Consider the following 23,733-nt stretch of genomic DNA (forward strand, 5'->3'; position numbering starts at 1 on the left):
TAGCAAAGAGCCGGGGAGAGTAGATTTCAGATGGTCGTCCAGCAGTGTTGCCATAATGCATCTCCGGGATACCTAGCCCAGGCCAAACAAAGCCTACATCATTTCTTCTCTGATGCTGTCCCAGTCCTCAGTGATGGGGCACGTGCTTTGCGTGGCTGCGGTCCCGCAGCTGAATTTTGTCATTTCCTGATTTTCTGGCAGCATGGAGGAAGAAACACACACTCTGCAGGAGTCTGCAAGACCCAGGTTTGAACCTTCAGCTTGGCCAGAGTATGGAAGAATAGGCCTTGGCAAGTTGCTTAACCGCTCTAAATCATTGTTTTCTTCTCCTCCTCCCTCCCCTCCTCCTCCTTATTCATCATTATTATTATTGTTGTTGTTGTTGTTGTTTATTTATTTATTTTTGAGAGAGAGATCGCAAGCAGGGGAGTGGCAGAGAGAGAGGGAGACACAGAATCCGAAGCAGTCTCCAGGCTCCGAGCTGGCGGCACAGGGCCCGATGAGGGGCTGGAGCTCGTGAACCGTGAAATCATGACCTGAGCCGAAGTCGGTCGCCTAACTGACTGAGCCACCCAGGCGCCCCTAAACCACTATTTTCTTGTTTGTAAACCACCATGGAGTTACTTTGAGGACCAAACACAGTTATGAATATAAAGGATCCAGCCTCGTGCTTGGAACATAATAGATACTTAAGAAATGTCAGTGGTATTTGTTGCATGCTCAAAGCTAGAAGCCGATTCTTGAAGGATTAGATCATGAGGGCTTGCTGAATAGCAGTTTATTTGAACAAGTCTTAACTGAGTCGCAATCACCGTTTCTTTGTTCCTTCCAAAATATCAAGATTCTCTTTCCATTTTACATTGAAACAACCTTAGGTATGATGATAGATGTATATGGTTCCTGCATATTTAGGGTATGTGTGTGTATCTCGTGCCCCCTTAAACATACTTCCTTTCTCTGAAACCTGAGCTGCTATGCTGAGGTCTAATAAAGGAACCTAAATTTACTTACATAGTCTTGAAATAATTTTGGGGGCGCCTGGGTGGCTCAGTGGGTTGGGCGTCTGACTTTGGCTCAGGTCATGATCTCGCGGTCTGTGAGTTCGAGCCCCGCGTCGGGCTCTGTGCTGACAGCTCAGAGCCTGGAGCCTGTTTCAGATTCTGTGTCTCCCTCTCTCTCTGACCTTCCCCCATTCATGCTCTGTCTCTCTCTGTCTCAAAAAATGAATAAACGTTAAAAAAATTTTTTTTTTAAATAAAAAAAAAAAATAATAATTTTTAACCAGCAGAGAAAAAGGCTGGACTCCAGAAAGGTAAACTTGTACTTATTCCTCTGATTTGGGCCGATGCCTTTTTTCAAGAAAAAGAGAAGAGTCAAAACTAAAGCATCTCACAATGGACCTTTATTTCCTTCGCACTGGCAGAGGTCCCAAGTTAGAACTCTATGAGTTGATCCCACTGTAAGTAAACCTGATGCTCTGAAACCAGAGGAAAAGCTTTAAACACAGGATTTTCATTAGGGTTCTCTTAAATACGACAGTGTCTACATGCTTTTGAAATGTGCTTTGATTTAAATACAGACAGCCAGGATGCAGCTCTTCTGGAAAGCCAGGCCCCCCCACGAAGGGACAGAGCCTTTTCTGGAGACCTGCAGAACCCTGTTGTATTTAAATGAGCAGGGGCAGAATCATGATTGCTCTGGGGCTGCGGCAGCATTTCTGCTGACAAGCTGCATGCCACTTTTCTGTAGTGACTATTCTTTACCTGGAACAGCTTCTCCATGGCAACCCCATTCACAGAGTGCATTTGTTACTTCTCTCTTTTTTTTTTTTAAATGAGCAGGTTGGGAAGGAAACGAAATATATATGTTTTGGGTTCCTAAATGGAGAAAGGGGATGGGGTGAACAACAGACCCTGGGGGAAAAGCAGGGGATTTTTTTTTCTTTTTCTTGATTTGTCTCCTTCTTGGGTGGATACAAATCAAAAAGGTGTAATTAAAAAAATCACCTGGTATGTGGGATTCTCTCCTCCTTCAGTGAGCATTCTGATGAGATATAGTGTGGATCAATTAATTTGTTTCTCAGTTGATAGTGAATTTTGGCCCAGTGGTTCGCTGAAATTTCAAAGGGTACTTTCATTCTGCTTTTCACCTGTTTGTTAAGGACCTGCCATCAGCCACTCAGGCCCCAAGGATTTGGCTGAGGGGAAAATCTCATAATAGTGTTTTCAAGGATACAAGTTTTCAAAAGACAAGAGTGAAAGCACCAGAATGATTTTTCCATTATGTCAGGGGTTTATTGTTTCCCAAACTAGTTTCTCAAGGTCTAGAAATAAGAGTACTTCGTAGGAAAATCTTTCCTTTCCCTCATAATACGTTAAGAGACTTCTAGGCACAGAAAGAAACAAAACAAAATAAACAAAAACCCTCAAGCATTCAGTCACTTCACATTGTTTCATATAAATACCTTGTTTTTTTGTTTTCTTCCAAATCTCCTGTTTTTCATTGTCCCTTCAACTTTATGATTAGATGAAGGAGTGAATGTCCTGTCAGATGACATTCAGCCAGAGAGAGTTTGATCTTAAGTCAAGAGGGCGTATCTATCCCACATCACAGCTTGCTTGTGAGTCCCGATAGCCGTAGGAATGCACAGTGGAAAGTCCACAGCACCAGCCCTGTGGCAGACATTCAGTAGTATTGCTAAGTGCTCCATTGTTGTTATTATCAATAGTTGGTTTCCATAATAGTGAGGTTGTACTTAGTTGGGCACTGAATCACTGCAAATTTTTTCAGGTAGAATTAGGATATATTTGACATTGCTAGAAGTTTCTAGGACTGGGGGACTTGACGCTCCAAATGCCATCATCCAAGGGGGAAATTGTGAAGAAAGCAAGGATGTGCAAATTCCTCTGTTCTGTGAATCACTCTCCTTGAGTGTGGCCACGTAGAATCCAATTGTATTTGTCCAATATTTTAGATTTGCACTGGTGTACCTTTAGAATTCTGGAAACTACCAGCGTATTTTAATTGTATTTAATGAGTTCCATGGGGAAATGAATTTCTACTACATTGTTGCATCTATCATTATATATATTTATTTATGTTAACACATGCAGATATTGACGTACCAAATACGAGATCAATTAACCTTAGAAATTAATTGTGCATTTAAAGAGCAGTAAGAGGAGAAATATGCACCATTGGAAATTAGAGTTGGGGACTGGTTCTGTAAAGTGAGCACTGTTTCAATAATATGTGGGGATGAATAATTCCCCCTGAAATACCAAAGTGACAATGTACTGTAAGCATTGCTTTCCTCTGCAGAACTTGCCAGGAATTCAGTGGGAGACAAGTGCCATTATGGGGAAATATTGATTCACTGTAGGCACAATGTGTCTTGTTATTATAAAGACAAGAGTCTGTGGTCTTTTGTCAGCTTCTTCTTTTTAAACTAAATGTATGGAATTGTTCATTGTAATTGGGATATTTAGACTGCTTTTTTAAATAGGATGAACGAGAAGGTTTCTGGAACCTCAACAATTTTTTCACAACCAGAACACCCTAAAAAAAAAAGTTGAGTTCCTACAGTGATGCCAGATCTGACTTCCGCATTTTAATAATGCCTGGAATCTGGTGTAGGATTCCCTTCCAATTAACAGCAAGCCTCATCTTACCTGCACTCATCTATTTCTGTCCCAACTCATGTCAACACAGGAAACTGAACATAGAGTGGTTAAGACTACGAGCTCTTCAGCAGTGGCTGGCTCTTCTGTTTATTAGCTGTATGTGATCTTGGACCTACAGCTCATGTTTTCGTATCTGCAAATGAGGATATTAGTGGTACTTAACCCATGGAGCGGTTGTCAGGACTAAATGAAATAAGGCATGTGAAATTCTAAATAAGTCCTTCCTAAACACTAGGTGTCAACCAACACCACTTTCCTGTGCTACCTTGGACTTGGTTTGACTCTTGCATCTCAAACTGCAGTGGATATCGTGTAGTAGATAGGAGCGAGAACAGTCTTGGGCTCCAACCAATCACATTGTCTGTCTATTCACATCTTGAGTGGGAGGGTAATTTGGGGACAACCGCACTTGATGTTAGTCATCACAATTGATTCAAAAGGGGCAGCTGATTTGGGGACCAGTGTTCTTTGCTCATTGCCTATAAAGGTGATACTATCCTAAAGCTTTGAAGGAAGAGGACAGGGTCTCTTTCAGAAGCAGCTGAGTATGTTACTCTTTTACTAGAATATCAAAATGAATTTTCTGTTCCAGAAACTCCTTCCAGATTAAACTACTGCATTTTTTTTTTCATTTTTTAAAGTGTATTTATTTACTTTGAGGGGAGGGAGAGAGAAAGAAGAGAGAGAGAATCCCAAGCAGGCTCCATGCTGTCAGCGTGTAGCTCAACTCAGGGCTCCAACTCACAATCCTGAGATCATGACTTGAGCTGAAAACAAGAGTGAACCACCCAGGCGCCTCAGCTTCTGCGTTGATCAAGAATCATACCCTTTTCGGGCTAGTATCCAAAATCTATAAAGAGCTCACCAAACTCCACACCCGAAAATCACATAACCCAGTGAAGAAATGGGCAGAAAACATGAATAGACACTTCTCTAAAGAAGACATCTGGATGGCCAACAGGCACATGAAAAGATGTTCAACGTCGCTCCTTATCAGGGAAATACAAATCAAAACCACACTCAGATATCACCTCACGCCAGTCAGAGTGGCCAAAATGAACAAATCAGGAGACTATAGATGCTGGAGAGGATGTGGAGAAACGGGAACCCTCTTGCACTGTTGGTGGGAATGCAAATTGGTGCAGCCTCTCTGGAAAGCAGTGTGGAGGTTCCTCAGAAAATTAAAAATAGACCTACCCTATGACCCAGCAATAGCACTGCTAGGAATTTATCCAAGGGATACAGGAGTACTGATGCATAGGGGCACTTGTACCCCAATGTTTATAGCAGCACTCTCAACAATAGCCAAATTATGGAAAGAGCCTAAATGTCCATCAACTGATGAATGGATAAAGAAATTGTGGTTTATATACACAATGGAATACTACGTGGCAATGAGAAAGAATGAAATATGGCCTTTTGTAGCAACGTGGATGGAACTGGAGAGTGTGATGCTAAGTGAAATAAGCCATACAGAGAAAGACAGATACCATATGGTTTCACTCTTATGTGGATCCTGAGAAACTTAACACAAACCCTTTGGGGAGGGGAAGGAAAAAAAAAAAAAAAAGAGGTTAGAGTGGAAGAGAGCCAGAGCATAAGAGACTCTTAAAAACTGAGAACAAACTGAGGGTTGATGGGGGTGGGAGGGAGGGGAGGGTGGGTGATGGGTATTGAGGAGGGTACCTTTTGGGATGAGCACTGGGTGTTGTATGGAAACCAATTTGACAATAAATTTCATATATTAAAAAAAAAAAAAGAATCATACCCTTTTCTCTTCAGTCGCCTTGAATGATACCCACTACATTTGGATTGCACATTTCTTAGTGGGGGAAGTGCATATATCATTCGTTCTTCCCTCCTCAACCCACGAACGTGTTCTGATTGCCCATAGTAGGCAGACAACCCATGTCTGACCAAAACAGATTAAATCCTTAGCCTTTTACAAGAGTGAAGGGGAAAGATGCATTTTGGTCTGTTGGCCTTGACAGTGAGAGGATATATATTTGGAGCTGTTGGAGTCACCCCTGCAGAAGGCCTTGCTGAGAGCAAAGTCAACACAAAAGGAAGTAAAGCCAAGAGATAGAAACAGAGTCCCCATGATCTCTTTTCATCAGCTAGATACCACTTGGCCTAAAGCTTTGCACTGGGCTTCTCATCTGGAAGGAGAGTCCATTGATGTGTTCCTGTTTATTCCATCAGGCAGTTTTTGTTAACTTTCAATCACCTGCCATTGAAAGAGACCAGTTCAGTGAAGTTTCTCCTCATTCTGAGATATCTACCTTCACAGGTCATTTCTACTTTCTTTGAGCAGTTGGCATTATACGAGATTCCTTCAGTTGTCCCTAAAGAATCTGAGGTCACTGAGCTTACTAACTGTTGAGTTCTGCCGTTCTACCTGTAGATCAATGGGATGCCATAGATCCTGCATGCCATATTGTGAACAAACAAAAAATTTTCCAAGACAAGGAAAACAGAGATTATTTCAAGGATATTCTCTTTTATACATGGGGAAATACTAATAATTAATAGAAAATGTCTTTATATCTCATTCAAGCTTCTCAAAATCTAAAAAGAGAGGTATGATGTCAATCTCCATTGCATATGGGGAACGGCAGAGCTTGGAGAAGTTAGATAAGTTGCCCAAGATCCCATGGTTAATGGCTGCTATATCTGGGATTCAAAACCATATGATCTGATTCGCACATGACATAAAGATGAGCTAGAACCTTGTAACCTTCTTCATGCAGGGGCACCTTTAATCCAGACCACTTGTGCTTTGATGTGCAACCCAGAGCTCTTCCCTCAATTCTGTTTCCATGGTGCGCCCTGCATCGACACTTCTTGAATGTTCTTGCATCTGCTGGGGGTGGGAAGCCTTCTTCTAGACCTCAGCTTCAGATGCTGCCCACCCAACCATCTGTGGCAACAGATTTGTGTGTTATCAATTAAAGTCTAAAGGAAGTTGGTGAAGCCTCCTACTCTAACAGGATGGGCTAAAGCAGTTCCTGTTAAAACAGAAATGGGTTGTGTCTGTGATATTGGTAATTGGTAGCTTTCCAAGAGCACTTTAAATACACCCCATGCCATGAATTGCTCAGCTCTGATTCTCTTTAAGACTTTCCTCTCAGAGGTGGCTTATTTCCAAGAAGTGGACCACTACATAACTAAATAGGGTTGCCCTTGTGGGAAGCAAAGCAACATCCATAATTTGCAGAATTTACCTCTATGATTTTCTCTTTGGGACTCACTTTGGAAACCACAGTTACTTTTTATTGTATAAAATCTTCACACATATGGCACGCCATGCCCCAATTACAGTCACAAAGATTCCTTGGTTTCAACTATTCTGGAAGACTATCCATGTTTTTGAGATGCCTTACCCAGGGAGCACCAAAATATCAAGTACACAAAATAACCAGTAACTTTAAGATAGACCATCTTAGCACATGCCCTTAATTTGGTGAAAATCCACCTAGGTTTTTATATAACCAGATAATTTGATTTTTTACATAGAGACTTTTAAAACATATGAAGCATCTACCAACTGCGATTTTCTGTGGTAGACCCTGGGAGAGTAGAGATTCGCCGTATACAGTTTCTGCCCTCATGGAATTATTGTCCAACAGCTAAGCCCAGCTAGTCAGTAAAGAGTTAAGTCAGTATGACTTAAAAAAAAAGGATTCTGCATATCCTTTAAATGTCTTATGAAGAAATGTGTTTCTGAAGCATAGAACTTTAGCCTACTATGGGTAGGCACTTGTATCAACAAATATTGTGTTACCTACCTTCCCATCCACACTGTGACAGCAATATACAAAGGATGACTGCCCTTCTCTCTTCTGTAAAGTTTCTCCACCTTGGCCTATTCAATTTTGGGGCAGATAATTTTTGGCTGCAGGTCTGTCCTGTCACTGTGGGGTATGTAGCAACATCCCGGGTTCGACCTTCTAGATGCCAGTAGTGAACTCCTCTCCAGTCTTAACAACGAAAAAAGTCTCCAGACATTGTCACGCGTCTCCTGGGTGAATGGGGGGGGGGGGGGTGGGGAGGAGAGAAGGCAAAAAATGGTCAGTTGACAGCCAAAACCAAGACAAGATGTGTAAGAGTGGACAGGTGTTTGCAAAGTGTTGATCCACAGAAAAACCTGTCTTCCAGTATTCTGTAAAATAGAATAAACTCGCTCTATCATGGTCCATATTATTGGGGAAAGGTGAATCATTCCTGGAGACAGAGGAATGGATGCACTGACTTCTCAAAATCCCTGCTGACCCTAGAATTCTAGAACACTGTTCATCTGTGACCTGGCCTAATTCCTCTCTCTCCCTGTCCCTGTGGCCTGTACTAATGATAGGGCTTGCCGAGCTGTCGCACTATCCAGAATGCCCTTTATGTCAGCAGGAAACCTGGAGGAGACTTTCTTTTCTTCCTTTTTTTTTTTTTTTTTTTTAGTAGGCTTGGCAGAAACATTTTTTTTTTTTCAAGAGAGAGAGAGAAAAAAATCAAATTTAAGGACTGTGGAAAAATAACTTTCTGTGCTCTTAGGTACCAGAATCGACCATTTGTCAGAACCAAATGTCTGCTAAAGTGTGAAAAATTGTTGGAAGGCATTTTCTAAATTTTGTTATTGTGGTTCTATCAATTCATTTCCATGAGCCCTCTCATTTGTGTCTGTTGGCTGTCCAGGCCAGGCTGGCCAGCTGAGAAGTGGATCTACTGTCTTTTATTCTCAAGGTCCTGACATTCATCTGATGGTTGGGAAGGTGGCTATGCTGTAGTGGAGAGAGCTCAGAGTATGAAAGTTTTAAGACCTGGTTTTGGATCTCACCATCATCACTTCCAGGCTTCAAGATCTCAGGAGAAGTTCTTAAATCCCTGGGACTTACCTTGTCCCTGAACATGTAAGTGGTGAAAGTCTCCACTGGACTATGGTGAGCGTAAAACAAGAGAGTAGCTATTTGAAGATTTTTAAATGCCTATGGAAATTATCTGTTAGTGTGATCAGACGGTGTAATCATGTAGCAAATATTTTTTCATCATTGTCTGCTTATGCAGTGTTTTTCTTTTTTTTTTTTTTTTTTTAATTTTTTTTCAACGTTTTTTATTATTTATTTTTGGGACAGAGAGAGACATAGCATGAACGGGGGAGGGGCAGAGAGAGAGGGAGACACAGAATCGGAAACAGGCTCCAGGCTCCGAGCCATCAGCCCAGAGCCTGACGCGGGGCTCGAACTCACGGACCGCGAGATCGTGACCTGGCTGAAGTCGGACGCTTAACCGACTGCGCCACCCAGGCGCCCCTATGCAGTGTTTTTCAATTTTAAATTGGGCAAAACCTAGTCCCCTAAGAACACATTCTAGCCATGCCTTTCATATTAACCTCTCTCTTCAGGTATGATCCCTGAACTCTCCTGTAATTTCTCACCTCAATAATCTATCCTACAGATCTTTTTCTTAATTCAGCTTTTCTGTAGTAAGACCGTGGTCTCAGCATTAGATCAAGAGTCTAATCCCACGTATGTTATTATCAATTCTTTGACCTTGAGCATGACATCTTTTATAAACTCATAGCAACCTCTGTTTCATCAAAAATGAGGGCAATAACAGATTATATCTTAGAGTGTTGTCATACTGAGAATATAAAATAAAGACTGTAAAGTGACATCAAGGTGCTAGACCCTATTAAGTTCTCAAAAAAGTATTAACAGTTATCGATGAGCTTGACTCAATTAAAGCTCTTTGACAGGACTCATGTATGAAGTCTCTATAATCTACATGGTATGGTGTCAATTTTGAAAATATTTCTTTGGTTGACACAACTCTGGGGGACCGTGTCTCCTTTATGTTCTTTGTGCCTGATGCCCCTGGAGTTGTGCCACCAGAGTCTGAGCTGTCCTTGTCCATCAGTGGAGGGCACAAGGTGTGCTACAGGAAGTCCTCCTGTCGACCCACTGGTGACATCTGCCTCAAAGCCAGAATGATGAAACCTGGGAAGGGGTTGAAAAAATGGTGGATTATAGCAAGGTTTCTTAAGTTTTTTTTTTTTTTTTAATTTTTTTTAACGTTTATTTATTTTTGAGACAGAGAGAGACAGAGCATGAACAGGGGAGGGTCAGAGAGAGAGGGAGACACAGAATCTGAAGCAGGCTCCAGGCTCTGAGCGGTCAGCACAGAGCCTGACGCGGGGCTTGAACTCACGGACCGCGAGATCATGACCTGAGCCGAAGTCGGACGCTCAACCGACTGAGCCACCCAGGCGCCCCAAGGTTTCTTAAGTTTTAACGTGCCTGTGACTTCCCCGGGAATCTTGTCAAAATGCTGATGCTGCTTCCTTGGGTCTGGGATGGGACCTGAGACTCTGCATTTCTAACCACCTCCCCAGGAGGCGGGTGAGGCTGGTGCAGGCACCTCGCTGTGTCAAGAGGCTCTAGACTAGGAAGGTCGTCTTAATCATATCTTTCTTTGGATGCAGTCTTTCTCTTTAGTAGGTGCCTTGTGGCTCCTGTTGAATTCAGAGCTGATGAAAACATCCCTCCTTCTCTCCTAGAATTCATTAGGTCAGTATGCAACAAGAGTCCCAGGAAATGTTCAACACCGAAAAGACTTTGGAGTGAAATAAGTTTGCCAAACTCTATCAACTATGGTTCCCCATCTTGGAGAGTCACATGATGCGTGAATGTATTAAAAACTCTGAGAAACCCTACTGGGGAAAAAAACAACTAACAAAACCCTTTTACATGGTCAAATGTAGAACTTCCCTTACATATTTTCCAAGTGTCTTTTGACTGGATTCGTTACATCAGATATTTGGGAGGGTGCAACCTTGATATCAATAGTTGTTAAACTCTCTCCAGGAGATGCTGATGTAGAATGGACATTGGACAACGCTGGACAGGAGGGAGAGATTCTCCTAACAGAGTACATCTGGGGACAGCTCAGAAGTCGAAATAGCGTATCTGCTAACACATTGTGATCAGATGCTAAACGTGATAACTTCTGAAGTGTTAGACCTACCTCTATACGATAGGTTTCTTGTCTAAACAGACTTACATGACTTAAATCAGGCTGGGAACATGGGGACACTGGCACTGACAGATTGGATGGAGAAAGAGCAAGAGGACTTTTAAATACTCCCTAAAGCCTCCGTGCTATTGAATGCATGTCTCTATCTGTGTCTGCTATCGGCCCAGAGCTAAGAATTTCCTTGCAGCCCTTGAAATATTTGAAAGAGAAATGTTTTCCATACCTGCACTGGACATCAGTTCCATGCCTGGCTCTTTCATCCACTTAAAGATGCATTACTCGCAAAGACATTTAGCCCCCCTGGATGTAATATTCCTTGGGTGTCGGATGCCATTTGCATCTACCCTGTCTCCTTCTCAGACCTAGTGTGCAATTGAAATGTGAGCTTGTGTAGAGAACACACTTGGTAAACTGTTCCACCAAATGCATCTAAAATACTACAACCTGCTCTTATTCTGAAAGAAATACGTCCTCTCCCTTGCTGAGCATTAAGTAAAAGGTGTGGTGTCTTTGATTACCTGCTGCAGAAATTTGAGGAAAAGCGGGACCCTTGTGCTCCTGTCAGTGCTGCTTGTATTTGACGGCTGCCCAGTGCCTGGGTGCACAATGGTCCTCTGCGGAAGAGTCAGGAGCAACTTTGTTATCTGGTATGTCTAATTAATTGCTACAGATCAATTTGCTTATCATTTGCTTCTCTTACAGGTTACTTATTTCTGATGAATGGTTATGACCAAAGATGGATCCATATTGTGCTACAAATTTACCCAACCACTGATAAAAATATGACCTTTTTATGACCATTCCAAGGAACACGGCAGTCTGTACCTTGCTGGAAGCCTCGCGTATTTAACCTCCCTCGTCCATGTCATTCCAATGAGCATTTTCTACCTGCTGGGTCCCTCATTAACGCGCAATAAACATCGACACAAGTTCAGATGAGTTTGTCTAAGAAATTGTATGTTGTCATTACTGTGTATTTGCATTGTCCTCTCTTCCTAAATTTCAGTGATAGGAACCAGCATGCAGGCAGACTCGAGACTTAGCATCTGTGAAATGACTGGTACTTGAGAAAGTTCTGGGGAACGTTACAGAGATTTCAGACAAGCCTTTAGTCTCTGTCCCTCAAGCTTCCCAGCTTTGTCTCTGTCAGGTCCCCTGCTGGATCCCTCACAACTCTGGTAACTTTCAAAGCGGCCTCCTTGTTCACCGTCATCAAGCAGCAGAGATATCTGTGTGCCTCTGGCTAGCCCTCTTTGGAGAGGTAAAGCTAGAAGGATGCACAGGCCATCTCTTTACAGGAGAGATTTTTTTTTAAATTTTTTTAACGTTTATTTATTTTTGAGACAGAAACACAGCATGAACAGGGGAGGGTCGGAGAGAGAGGGAGATCCAGAATCTGAAACAGGCTCCAGGCTCTGAGCTGTCAGCACAGAGCCCGACGCAGGGCTCGAACTCATGGACCGCGAGATCATGACCTGAGCGGAAGTCGGACACGTAACTGACTGAGCCACCCAGGCGCCCCGAGATTTTTTTTTAATCAAGAGCAAATTTATTTGAGTCCAAGATGCCTTGTGAAAATCAAATCCCCAACATTACCTGAATCAGAATACCCAAATGGAGAAAAAAAATCTGCTAAATAAAATTAAAAGCTGAAGATGTGGGATTTTTATACAAAATAATTTTTTAATTAACAGGATTCATTTTTTGTGTCCCTTTGAGGTAAAGCTGCTGTTATTACTATGCCTACTACTGGCGGGAAAACCGAGTGCTCATATCTGGAAGTAAACTAGGCAATTCACGTGTGTTATGTCACTTCCTTGTCCTACCAACCATGTGCGATAGGTGATGTTTTTACCCCTATTTTCTGGCTCAGGAAACTGAAGCTTGGAGAAGTTAATAGTTAAGCGTTCACTAAGCTCTTAGTGCCAGCCTTTACTCCATCTTCATGCAGTGTACCTATATTAACTCAATTTTTTTTTACTTTTATTTGCATTTATCTTATGCAGCAATGTACTCTGGGACCTTAAGTTTTTGCGTCTTCAGTTTCTTCTGGGATGTCTTTTTCTTTTGTGCAACCTCCTCTTCCGGTTTAGGAACATTCTGCTCTTTTTCAGTGAGGACCATCTCGGTGTGGCAGGGAGAGCTCATGTGTGGGTTAATCTGACCGTGGACCCTGTAAGTTCTACACCGCATCTTGGGGGATTTGCATGCGTTTTTAAGCATGTGCAGTAAAAATCCAGCACTATTTTTGGGCACTGACCCTGTGTCCTGCCCCACTGTCTGGCCTGGGAGCACCTGTCACCTCTGCCATTGTAGCTTGTAGCAATGGAATGGCCCACATCGCTTCTGCAAAGCGACATCCTTCAGATACTTGGGAGCTTTTCTGATGTGCGTACCTTTGATGGCCTGGGCAGTCGCACATGTGTTCCTAAAGTGAACACGAAGATCGGGACCTCTTGATTTGCATGATTTTGTAGGGTTTTCTGGGTCAAGTGAATAGCACACTATTTTCAGGGATCACCTCAGGTTGCTTATGGGAAGAGCTATATCAACTCAGTGAACTCAAACTTAATGACCTTGTGAGGTAGGCACTCTTGTCATTCTGTTAATACTCGAAGAGACTGAGGCGTAGCGTTTTTTAAAAACTTAGCTCTCGTTTCTAGACTTGGGTAGCAGTATCTAGACCGGACTCAGCTCATGTGTTTCTGTAGCTAGTGGGTAAGCAAACTTAGGGAATAGTAGGGAGTCAGAAGTCGGAAGCCTAGGAGGTCGAACTCGGGGCTAGGTTGTCTGCAATACTTTGGTCCTTTACCCTGACGTCCAGCTCCACGTAACAGCTGTGATTTATTTCATTTGAGATGCTGCATGAAAAATGAAGCAGAATCTCTAGTGCTGAGAGGCAAATACTGTAATCATCTGCATGACTCGATTCTCTATTCCAGTAATATGAAAATTGTCAATTATGGATGAATTATGGATGCTACAGATCCCTGTAATTTGTGGCTGCAGTTTTGTAAACACGTGCAGCTGCCTTTAATTTTATTTTACCAGTCGTGTAATTCATTAACACACACCTGTAGTTACCAAAGATACAGAAACTAATGGAGCTGGTTTCCAGTTTCCACTGTTCATGTTTTGTACACCTCCTTGTTTAATTAGCACAGAGTGGAGAAATTTGTTCAAAACAGATGCGTCCCAAGAAGGAGCCTAGTGATTATCCTTTAAGAACATACTCGAATTCCCCCCTCGGCCATTGACTTAAATCATTGCTTTATCAGCCCCAAACCAGGCATTTTAGAAAAGGAAAAAAATTGTCGAATTGATTTTTTTTGCAACTGTTATGGCAGCAAAGGCTAATCATTAAAACATGGATTTTGGAGATAGCCAGTGGAGATCCTTAGAGTCAGAGCCGTGGTTGGTGTTTGCTCCAACATGTCTGTGGGCAAAGGCCAACCAAGTCCTCACCTATGAAATGAGGGAGTGCAACAGTGACTGACAGCGAGTACTTGTTTTAGCCTTCCTCTTGTTCCCCCCCCACCCAGTGTACTGAAATTGATAGGTTGGGGTGTATATGATTATTACTTCTCCTCACTGTCAATGCTTGCAGAAATATCCAATGTTTTGAATCCTTTTTCCTCCTGCAAAACATCCTCATCTTGCCATTTTTTTAAATGTTTATTTAGTTTTGAGAAAGACAGAGAGAGAGTGTGAGCGGGGGAGGGACAGAGAGAGAGGGAGACACAGAATCCGAAGCAGGCTCCAGGCTCTGAGCTGTCAGCGCAGAGCCTGATGAGCGGCTCGAATTCATGGATCGGGAGATCACGACCTGAGCCAAAGTCAGATGCTCAACCGACTGAGCCACCCAGGCATCCCCTCATCTTGCCATTTAAAAAAAATCTCCACAGGGGCGCCTGGGTGGCGCAGTCGGTTAAGCCTCCGACTTCAGCCAGGTCACGATCTCGCGGTCCGTGAGTTCGAGCCCCACGTCGGGCTCTGGGCTGATGGCTCAGAGCCTGGAGCCTGTTTCCGATTCTGTGTCTCCCTCTCTCTCTGCCCCTCCCCCTTTCATGCTCTGTCTCTCTCTGTCCCAAAAATAAATAAAAAACATTGAAAAAAAAAATTTAAAAAAAATCTCCACAAAAACCCACAACAATAATATTAATTACTATCGTAAATAATATTGTTATACTAAACAATACTATTGTTATTATAATACTATTATTAATTATAAATAATAATAATGGCTACATTTCAGAGCGTAGATCATATGTCAAGCCTTCTATTAGACATTTACATCATTATTTCACTGGGTCCTCAATATAACCTAACAAGATTGGCTTCATTTTTTCTTTATGTCCTGGGAACTGGAGGCTAAGTGACTCATTAACATGATGGCTCAATCTAATAAATGGGGCTTCTGTGATTTAAACCCAAGATGGCTGGCCCTCCTCCAAAGCCTGTCCTCCATATCTGGATGCCATACAAACTTACATCTTTCAGGTGTCCTCTTTATTCCTTCCACCACATTCACCATTTACATCCCCCCTCGAATACATCCCCACCTGTTACACAAGGGCCAACGTGTTTTGTGATGCTATTTTGGTCCCATCGCCTCATTCACTTTTGTGTCTGGGTAGTTATTATTTAATGTACGGAAGTTTTTGGTGGGAAGAATAAAATCATATTGGCAAGCATAATGCCCTGAGGGTTTTTTGGCCCAATAATAGATAAGATAGATATTTTTTCCCTTACAATTTTCCTGTTCTTTGTAAACCAGAACATTTATCAAGGTGAAAAGTAAAGGCTGCCTCCTTTTTTCTGCACCAAAACTTATATACCCTGTCTCATTGTTACCAGGTCTTATATGCTGCTGAATTCTAAGGAGTAATAACTGGTTTATCTGAGAAGCTAATCCATGCAAATGAATTACCAACAGATACCATTCAATGGAGCCTTTACTGGTATGATAGACTGCGCTAAATTCTTTACAATGATCTTGCAAAGCCCTCTATGATGGCTTTATTATCTTCATTTGTAAACTAGGAAGCAGAAGCAAAGAAAGATTAAGCCATTCGTCCAAGGTATACTTCGTAGGCAGTAGAAACCAGGACTTGAAATTTACATGAATATGACTTGAGTCCCTCAGTTCTGATCTGTGCGTCACAGTAATATTTCTTAAAATGTGGCTACCTGTATCAGAATCATCTAGGCTGCTTGTTGAAAATGCTGAGTTGTGGAATGTTCAAAAGACTTCCTAAATCAGAATCTGCCCATATATGGCTTAGGAATCTACAATTTTTCAAAACGTTCCCAACTCTCCCTGGAACGCATATAAATTTTACTCAGGTAAAAAGCTCATACTTTTTGAAAAGTCCCTTGAAGAGTAACTAGTACCATGGTCACATTGGTACAAGGCAGCAAGTGAGACGATTTTGGACGCCCAGAAGTAAATGATGACTGAATACACCACCTCTATGAAAATCTGATGTTGCCAGTTTAATTCAGTCCCATGGTTTTAGGCTGGATGCTTTTAGAGAACTCCCGTTCAAACGGGATGAAGCATCAAAGGAGATTCATTTGACTATGTGCAATACAGCTACACCCAGGTGCTCAAACATGATCACCAGGAACCCCCTTCTCTCCATGTTTTGGTGCTCCTCTCTTCCTTTTGGCTTCATTCTTAAGTAGCCACTTCCCATCAGTGATGAGGTGGCCCCCCACCACCTCCAGGCTTCTCTTCTGTCAGGTTAGAACTTTGGTGGGAACATAATTCCTTCAAAAACCCTAGGACTTGGGCCCAGATTGCTGCCATAATCTTCCTGAACCAAATAGAAGCTAGGGCATGCCATGCTCCCCAAGTATGGCCAAACTGGATCTTGTACACAGCCCTGAACCTGGGAGAAAGAGGCAGTGAGAGGGGGAATCAGTCGCTCATGAACCAAGTGAGGAAGGCTTGGTTCTTAAAGGAAAGTTGGATCTTGCTACTACAAGCAAGAGGGGTAAATGGTGAGCACGAAAATCAATGGATATCCTTCTTACCAATGAATAGATAAAATGAGCTATACTCTGTTCAAAGCTCAGCTGTCATTTTCTCCCAGGTGACTGGGTGTAGCATAATTTTCTCAGCAAATATTTTTAAATGTCACGAAGTCTAACACGATCCGGCGCTGTGTCAGGTATGTCTCCTCATAGATCAATAGTGAACTGTTCACATCAGGCCCAATTAGCATTCTAATAGAATTTATTTCCCAGATGCTTCAAATCACTGGAATGCATAAAATGGTTTATTACAGGTCACAGGACACTTTCAAGGACCAATTAGAAACTGCTGCAGGTTGGGGAGAACGGGAAGGTCATAATTAGAAGCTGAAAACGTGGAAAGATGAGGGGCTGGAGGGAATGAGAACTTTGTTTGCAAAGCCGCAAGATACAGATAGAAATGAGGGTGTTTCTTAGAGTTTGAAAAGCTCATTTACAGCTTTGGAGGGCTTTGAAATTGAGCTCTCGGAGACAAGTCCATTTTGCCTGTTCATACCTGCAGGTATTAGTAGCATCATGCATATTTGCAGATAGGACTTCATAGAGGTGGTTGAGTCAGATGGTGTTGTGATCTATCTGTGGGCACTCTCGTGGTGAGATGACTAAGGGACAGTCACCCCAACCTTGGTGTGTTTCTGGAGAGAACCCTGTCATATGACTTCTTGAGTTGTTATCAGAACAACCCATGGTGTAAACAACTTGCCTTTTGTAACTCTTTTTGCCCACGTATTTCTTAGTTTGCTGCGTGTAAAATCCATCTTTTTGTAATAAAGTTATGCACAAATTCACGTATGACATGTATTTGATTATTTGTCTTAAATCAACTTCAATTCTGTTTTCTATCCTACACCTTTTAGGGCTGATAAAAAATTCTATGTCAGGCATTTTATTTAAAAAATTTTTTTAATGTTGATTTATTTTTGAGACAGAGAGAGACAGAGCATGAACGGGGGAGGGTCAGAAAGAGAGGGAGACACAGAATCTGAAGCAGGCTCCAGGCTCTGAGCTGTCAGCACAGAGCCCGATGTGGGGCTCGAACTCATGGACCGTGAGATCATGACCTGAGCTGAAGTCGGACGCTCAACCGACTGAGCCACCCAGGCACCCCCAGACATTTTATTAATAAGAGTATTTAGGGGTGCCTGGGTGGCGCAGTCAGTTAAGCGTCCGACTTCAGCTCAGGTCATGATCTCACGGTTCATAGGTTTGAGCCCTGCATCGGGCTCTGTGCTGACAGCTCAGAGCCTGGAGCTTGCATCGGATTCTGTGTCTCCCTCTCTCTCTGCCCCTCCCCTTCTCACACTCTGTCTCTCTTTCTTCAAAATAAATAAACATTAAAAAAATTTTAAAAAAGAGTATTTAATGCAAGCCATTCTAATAAATGGCATTCAATTTTTGTGGGGTTAATAGCATATAAATTTATCTCTTAGTCTTTTTAAACAATTATTTTTCATTTTGAGAAAGAGAGAGGGCATATGCACGTGCCTGTGTGGGAAGGGGAGGTGGGGAGAGAGAGAGAGGGAGAAAGAGAATCTCAAGTAGGCTTCTTGCTGTCAGCACAGAGCCCAACAAGGAGCTCCATCCCACGAACCGTGAAATTATGATCTGAGTGGAAATCGAGTCAGATGCTTAACCGACTGACCCACCCAGGTGCCGCTCTTAGTCTTTTCATACTCTGATTACATATTTGGCAAGTGACTTTTCATGTGGCAATTCAAGGATTCTCTATCCTTCCATCCATTCTCTGACTGCATCCTATGCATAGAGTCAGCTAATGGGCAAAGACTATGACACATCACCTGAAGGGTTTTAGAGGCCTGGGACTTGTGTACATCATGTCTCCTCATTTTCCATTGGCCACATCTAACTGCGATGACCCACCTTAACCACAAGGAAGGCTGGTAAAGGTAGTTTCTCTGTGTGTTCAAGAAAAGGAAATGGATTTAATAGTATTCACCCACTTCCAACTATATAATCTTCACTCCTCTTGCTTCTAGATTAGAGTAAAATCTAGGTAACTTGTTGCCAAAGGGAGCCTCATTAGCTTATTAGGATTGCAGCTAACACCCTTCCCATCCTCTTACCCAAACTCATGCCATTTTTCCAGGCTCATGTTTTTCTTCTTTCCTACCCCTGTGGGGATTCATGCTGAGGCTGGAAACCATGATGTTCTCAGTTCATCTTTCTCAGGGCAGCATATAGCTATCTACCTAATGTTCTTGCTAGTATTCCAGGCTTTGCCAGAGAACACATGTAGATTTCCTTGCTCTGGAGACTCACAGACATCCTTTCTCTTTCCTGGTCTGGGGCTGGTTCTCCTCTCTCTTGCAGAACTTCTGCCATTCTCACAAGACTTCTCAGCCCTCACCTGCCCCCACCCGCACCCACTCACCTAGTGCCCTTGGGACATTTAGTTTGACCGATATTTTCAGCCTTACCAAGATTCCTGAAGCGAGAAGCCTTGACGGGCTTGGCTACCATTGTGGAATGAAGACAGGGGAAAATGCCAAGAGAAAAAAATACAAATTATAATTCCAAGAAATTATTTTGCCATGAGTAAATGTTAGCATGTCTTGCTAATGTTTATGCCTATCAGAGCCCTGCCCTATGGCATTTAGTCATTGAAGCAACCCTATGAAACAGGTAACGTTTCTCTTTACTTTAAGATGTGGAAAATGGGATTGGAAGAAGTTACATTTCTGGTTGCTGGACACACACCTTATTGGGTATAGTCCATGACAAGAGCCCAGGTACCATAGATACGACCGTATCACACTGTAGTTCCTGGTCAGTGGGGGAGCTATCACTGTGAAAGAGCCTCAGTAGGTTTGCTCATCCCCTGAAATTTGCAAAGGTTAGCAGCCGGTGGTGGCATATCAGCATTTATCAAGCATCAATTTATGCCAGACAGCACATCCATCAATGTGTATACTCTGTTTTGATGAGTTTCTCCAGTGTTAATATTATCCCTATTTTACAGATGAGGAAGCAGGGGTAGAGGTTATCCCTTATCCCGTTGCCTAAGGGCGGAGCCAGAACTCAAACCTTGATCCCTACCGTCCCATAGTCCCTAATCTACTGCACTGCCCTGTACCTCACTGAAGACCATCACAGCACGGCCCAAGGGAGAAGTCACCTCCCTCGCGGTCTGTGAGAGGAACAGCCACACTTCTCAGTCTTGGGCCACAAGCTGGAAATTCACGAATCATTTCGTTAATAATGGGTAAATGGAACAAGTTGGCCATGCACATGACATATGAGGATTGGGTATGATCCACACCTGAAGACAACACTTACAGAAACCTCATTCCTGGCTCTTTTTCTTTATTTGCTGCAATCCGCTATAGCCCAGTTTCATGAAGTAATTTGGGGGGGGGGAGCGGGTATTAAGCTTGAACAGCTTAAAGTTATATAATTAATTGCAGTCAGCTTCAGTTACAATTTCTAATTGATCCAAGCATGCCAGCTTAGCACCTGCCTGCAGTCAGGAACACAAAAGCGAGGGCAGCAGGTGGTTGCAGTAATTAGGTTATTGCTTTTTTTCCCCTGCAACTACCTGGCTGCTCTAAACCCAGGGTCAAGCAGGCTGCGCTCGCCTCCAGGATACCGTTTTGGATGCTGAGTGCTTTTGAAGGAACTAAGATCTGCGGCACAGTAAGCTAGTAGATGGGGATGGGGTAAATAAAGCCTAAGCGCCGGCCTGGTGTTTCTGACACAGAAGCAAAGAAGAGCATCTGGGATCCTGAGTTAAGTCTGGAAGAAGGCAGAGACTGTTAGACCAGCAGCCATGGTACCTTTGAGCGTTTGGCTTTCTGGCTTACTCCCTCTAACCAGAGTCTCTGGGAAACGAGGATGAACATCCAAAGGTAGGCATGCAGTATGAATTTATGAAGTGTTCTCTTAGTGGTCATACTCATTGGATTTGAAATCAGAGTTGCTTTTTTGCTGGCTTGTTTGTTTATTTTCCTCTGGCTTTGCTTCAAGTGTCAGGCTTCAGGTGAATTACATGATTTCTTAGGCCTCAGTTTCCTCATCGGCAAGATGGCTAACATGCCTGTTGGGCCGACTGAGAAAATGCATCAACATTGCTTATTAAAATGTCTGCCCTGGGGCGCTTGGGTGGCTCAAGTCAGTTAAGCATTGGATTTCAGCTCAGGTCATGATCTGACAGCTCATGGGTTTGAGCCCTGTGTCGGGCTCTGTGCTGACAGCTCAGAGCCTGGAGCCTGCTTCGGATTCTGTGTCTCCCTCTCTCTCTGCCCCTCCCCCTCTCATGCTCTGTCTCTCAAAAATAAACATTAAATTTTTTTTTTTAATTAAAAAAATGTCTGCTCTACACCGAAGTGATTCATTAATGCTAACCTGTTTTATCTGTATTGTATACAAAATAGGAAACAGTTCAGTAACCTACATTTTCAGCTAGGATGATTGACCATGAATAAGCTGTGAAATGATCAATATTATCCTCATTTTCATTTCTACAATAACAGCTATAATCTTTGGAATATGAATAATGTGCCAGGGAAAACCGTAAATCCAGTGCTAGGTTTAATTTACGTCCTCCCTCACCTTGAGCCAGATACTAACGTACCCATTTTGTAGATGAAACCTGAGGCACAGAGAAATTACTTCCTGGAGGTTTTTAGCTAATAAATGAGGGAGATGAGTTAGAACTCAGATATATTAATTCCAGCACCCTTTAACCACTGCTCTTTTCTGACTTAAGAAACCCCGAGGGAAATGTTCTCAGGTTCTTTTTTTGCAATATTAACTCTTCTATTGCACTGTAGGGTTATCTTAGCCTCGTCCTTGCGTTTTAATTCAACCTTATCTCAGAAGCAATCAGTATGCTATGGAAAACATGCATTCGATGCGTATTCAGAAAGGGCCTGGGGAGCTGTTGTTTCTTCATCACGGTTATCTTTGTTAGCTTCTTCCTATTTTTGCCTGCTGTCTCTGTGCTTCAAAATGGGTTCTGGAGTTTCACGTCGAAACTCATTCTGAGGTCAATGTATTCGGTGGCAGCTAGGAAACTTCGTGAGGTCCATGATCTTAAACGAGAAAGTGGCAAGAGATATTAAAAATAAGTGCAATAATAATGATCACCACTTTATCATGAATATCTGATAAATAAGCCTTATTTTTTAACTGGAAACTAATTTCTGCCAACTGCGGTAGAGAGGAGGGAAAAAGTCTTGCTTGGAAGGCACGGGTAACAAACAGGAGAAAAATACAGTTTGTTTATTTTTAAATACTTTTGAATCCTTTGGGACCCTTTATCCAATCAATAGAAAGGACAAAGAAAGCCTATGGTCTCATCTCCCAGGTTTTATGTTTCCTATTAATTTAACCAAGATAATAAAAAAAAATCCTATGTGCTGTCTTTAGTCATTTCCAAATAGGGCTGGCATCTTTAGCTTATCTCTGAATACCTGTGACTGCAAATTTCATTTTAGAACTGTCTTTAGCATCCGCCACTGCTAGGCGGATAGCCGCATAATACCTTTGGTTTCCTTACCAACAACCAACCTCCTTGGTTTGAAAGTAGTGTGCTATAGTCATGAAAAACTGTCTCTTGTTTTTTGGCACAAGAAGAGCCACCGTGAGCGCTGGGCGGGTTTCACATTGGGTCTCTTCACTGTGAAATCAGAGCCATTATCTCCACCTTGCACTTAACAAGTTCCAGAGATCAATCAATACCTTTCAGTAAGAATCAGCTGAAATTAAAATCCATGAAGAGGCTTCCCCCAATCCCTTTACAAAATCTACCTTGAAGAGCAACCTGAATATGAAATCCCAGACAAACCGCTTTGCTGGATCTTTATCCTCCTGACAGCCCAAGATTGATAGGAAATAGGCTTCAGATTTCAGCACGTCTTTTAGGCTGGCATGTGTCTGCCTGAAGTTTCTCTGTAGCATTGTCTGTTCAGAAGTGCCTGCCTACTCTACTGCGGGGTCCAAGTGGAGGTTCTCCCGGCATTCCTTGGGAATCCTCCTTTTTTAAAAAAAAATTTTTTAATGTTTATTTATTTTTGAGACAGAGAGAGACAGAGCATGAACAGGGGAGGGGCAGAGAGAGGGAGACACCGAATCTGAAGCAGGCTCCAGGCTCCGAGCTGAGCCCAACTCGGGGCTCAAACTCACAGACTGTGAGATCATGACCTGAGCCGAAGTCAGATGCTTAACCAACTGAGCCACCCAGGCGCCCCTCCCCTTTTCATTAACTGTGCTGTCCTTGAACGTATAACATGTACAGTAGCGTGGCATGGCATCTTGTGCTGGGGTTGATTTCAGATTCAACTTGTAACGTGTAAATCGTATAAATAGCTCATAAAAATGATGCAAATGTGTCTTCAGTGAATCTTGATGACAGAGGTATTAGATACATTGTGGCCCTATTTAATGCCACAATGGAGATGGGTGTGAGGGCTCATAAATCAAAAAGGCCCGCCCAGCCGAGTTGTTAGAGTTAGTGAAGTTTGTTTTCTCTTTGTTCCATTCTGTATAAGATGAAGTCTTTGGCTTGCATATAAAAACTAGAGCATTTAACCCTGGAATGCTACTCTGAGATGAGATGGCCTAAATATGAGAGGACATCCCGAATTTGCAATCAAATTATTTTTTCCCATTTTCTCTTTCATTTGCACACTTATCTTTTTTTTTTTTTTTTTTTTTTTTTGCAAAATAAATACTGTGATTTCATATAATTTAAATAAATGTATGCTGAACCTTCATGTGTTTTGTAGCAGGTCAGGGCATTTTGCATGTAGAGAGGCAAGGAGAGACTCCTGCAGTTGGAACTGGGAATACATGCATCCTTTAGAAATCAGCCAAGCCGGGAGGTGACAGAAGGGAGAAATTCCAAGCCCCGGGAAAGGGAGTGGGTTTTGTTGTTGTTGTTCAATCACCTAGTCATTCAAAACGCAATTGCTGAGTGCCTCCCCTATGACTAGCCCTGATCTAGAGGCAACAGACACCTCACATTACT

At 42.5% G+C, this 23,733-nt stretch overlaps 1 protein-coding gene and 1 long non-coding RNA gene across 4 annotated transcripts in view; both read left to right on the top strand.

The window, feature by feature from the left end:
• Positions 1 to 23,733, top strand: part of TAFA1 (TAFA chemokine like family member 1) — a 511,367-nt gene that overhangs the window by 115,273 nt on the left and 372,361 nt on the right. The gene's annotated exons all lie outside the window — the stretch shown is intronic.
• LOC132676479 (uncharacterized) lies at positions 8,007 to 11,640 on the top strand. The gene is made up of 2 exons (XR_009609035.3): positions 8,007 to 8,584; positions 11,409 to 11,640. It is a non-coding gene; the product is annotated as an uncharacterized LOC132676479 (long non-coding RNA).

The sequence above is a fragment of the Panthera onca genome, chromosome A2 (genome assembly GCF_046562875.1).
Source record: "Panthera onca isolate mPanOnc1 chromosome A2, mPanOnc1 haplotype 2, whole genome shotgun sequence".
Lineage (NCBI taxonomy): Eukaryota > Metazoa > Chordata > Mammalia > Carnivora > Felidae > Panthera > Panthera onca.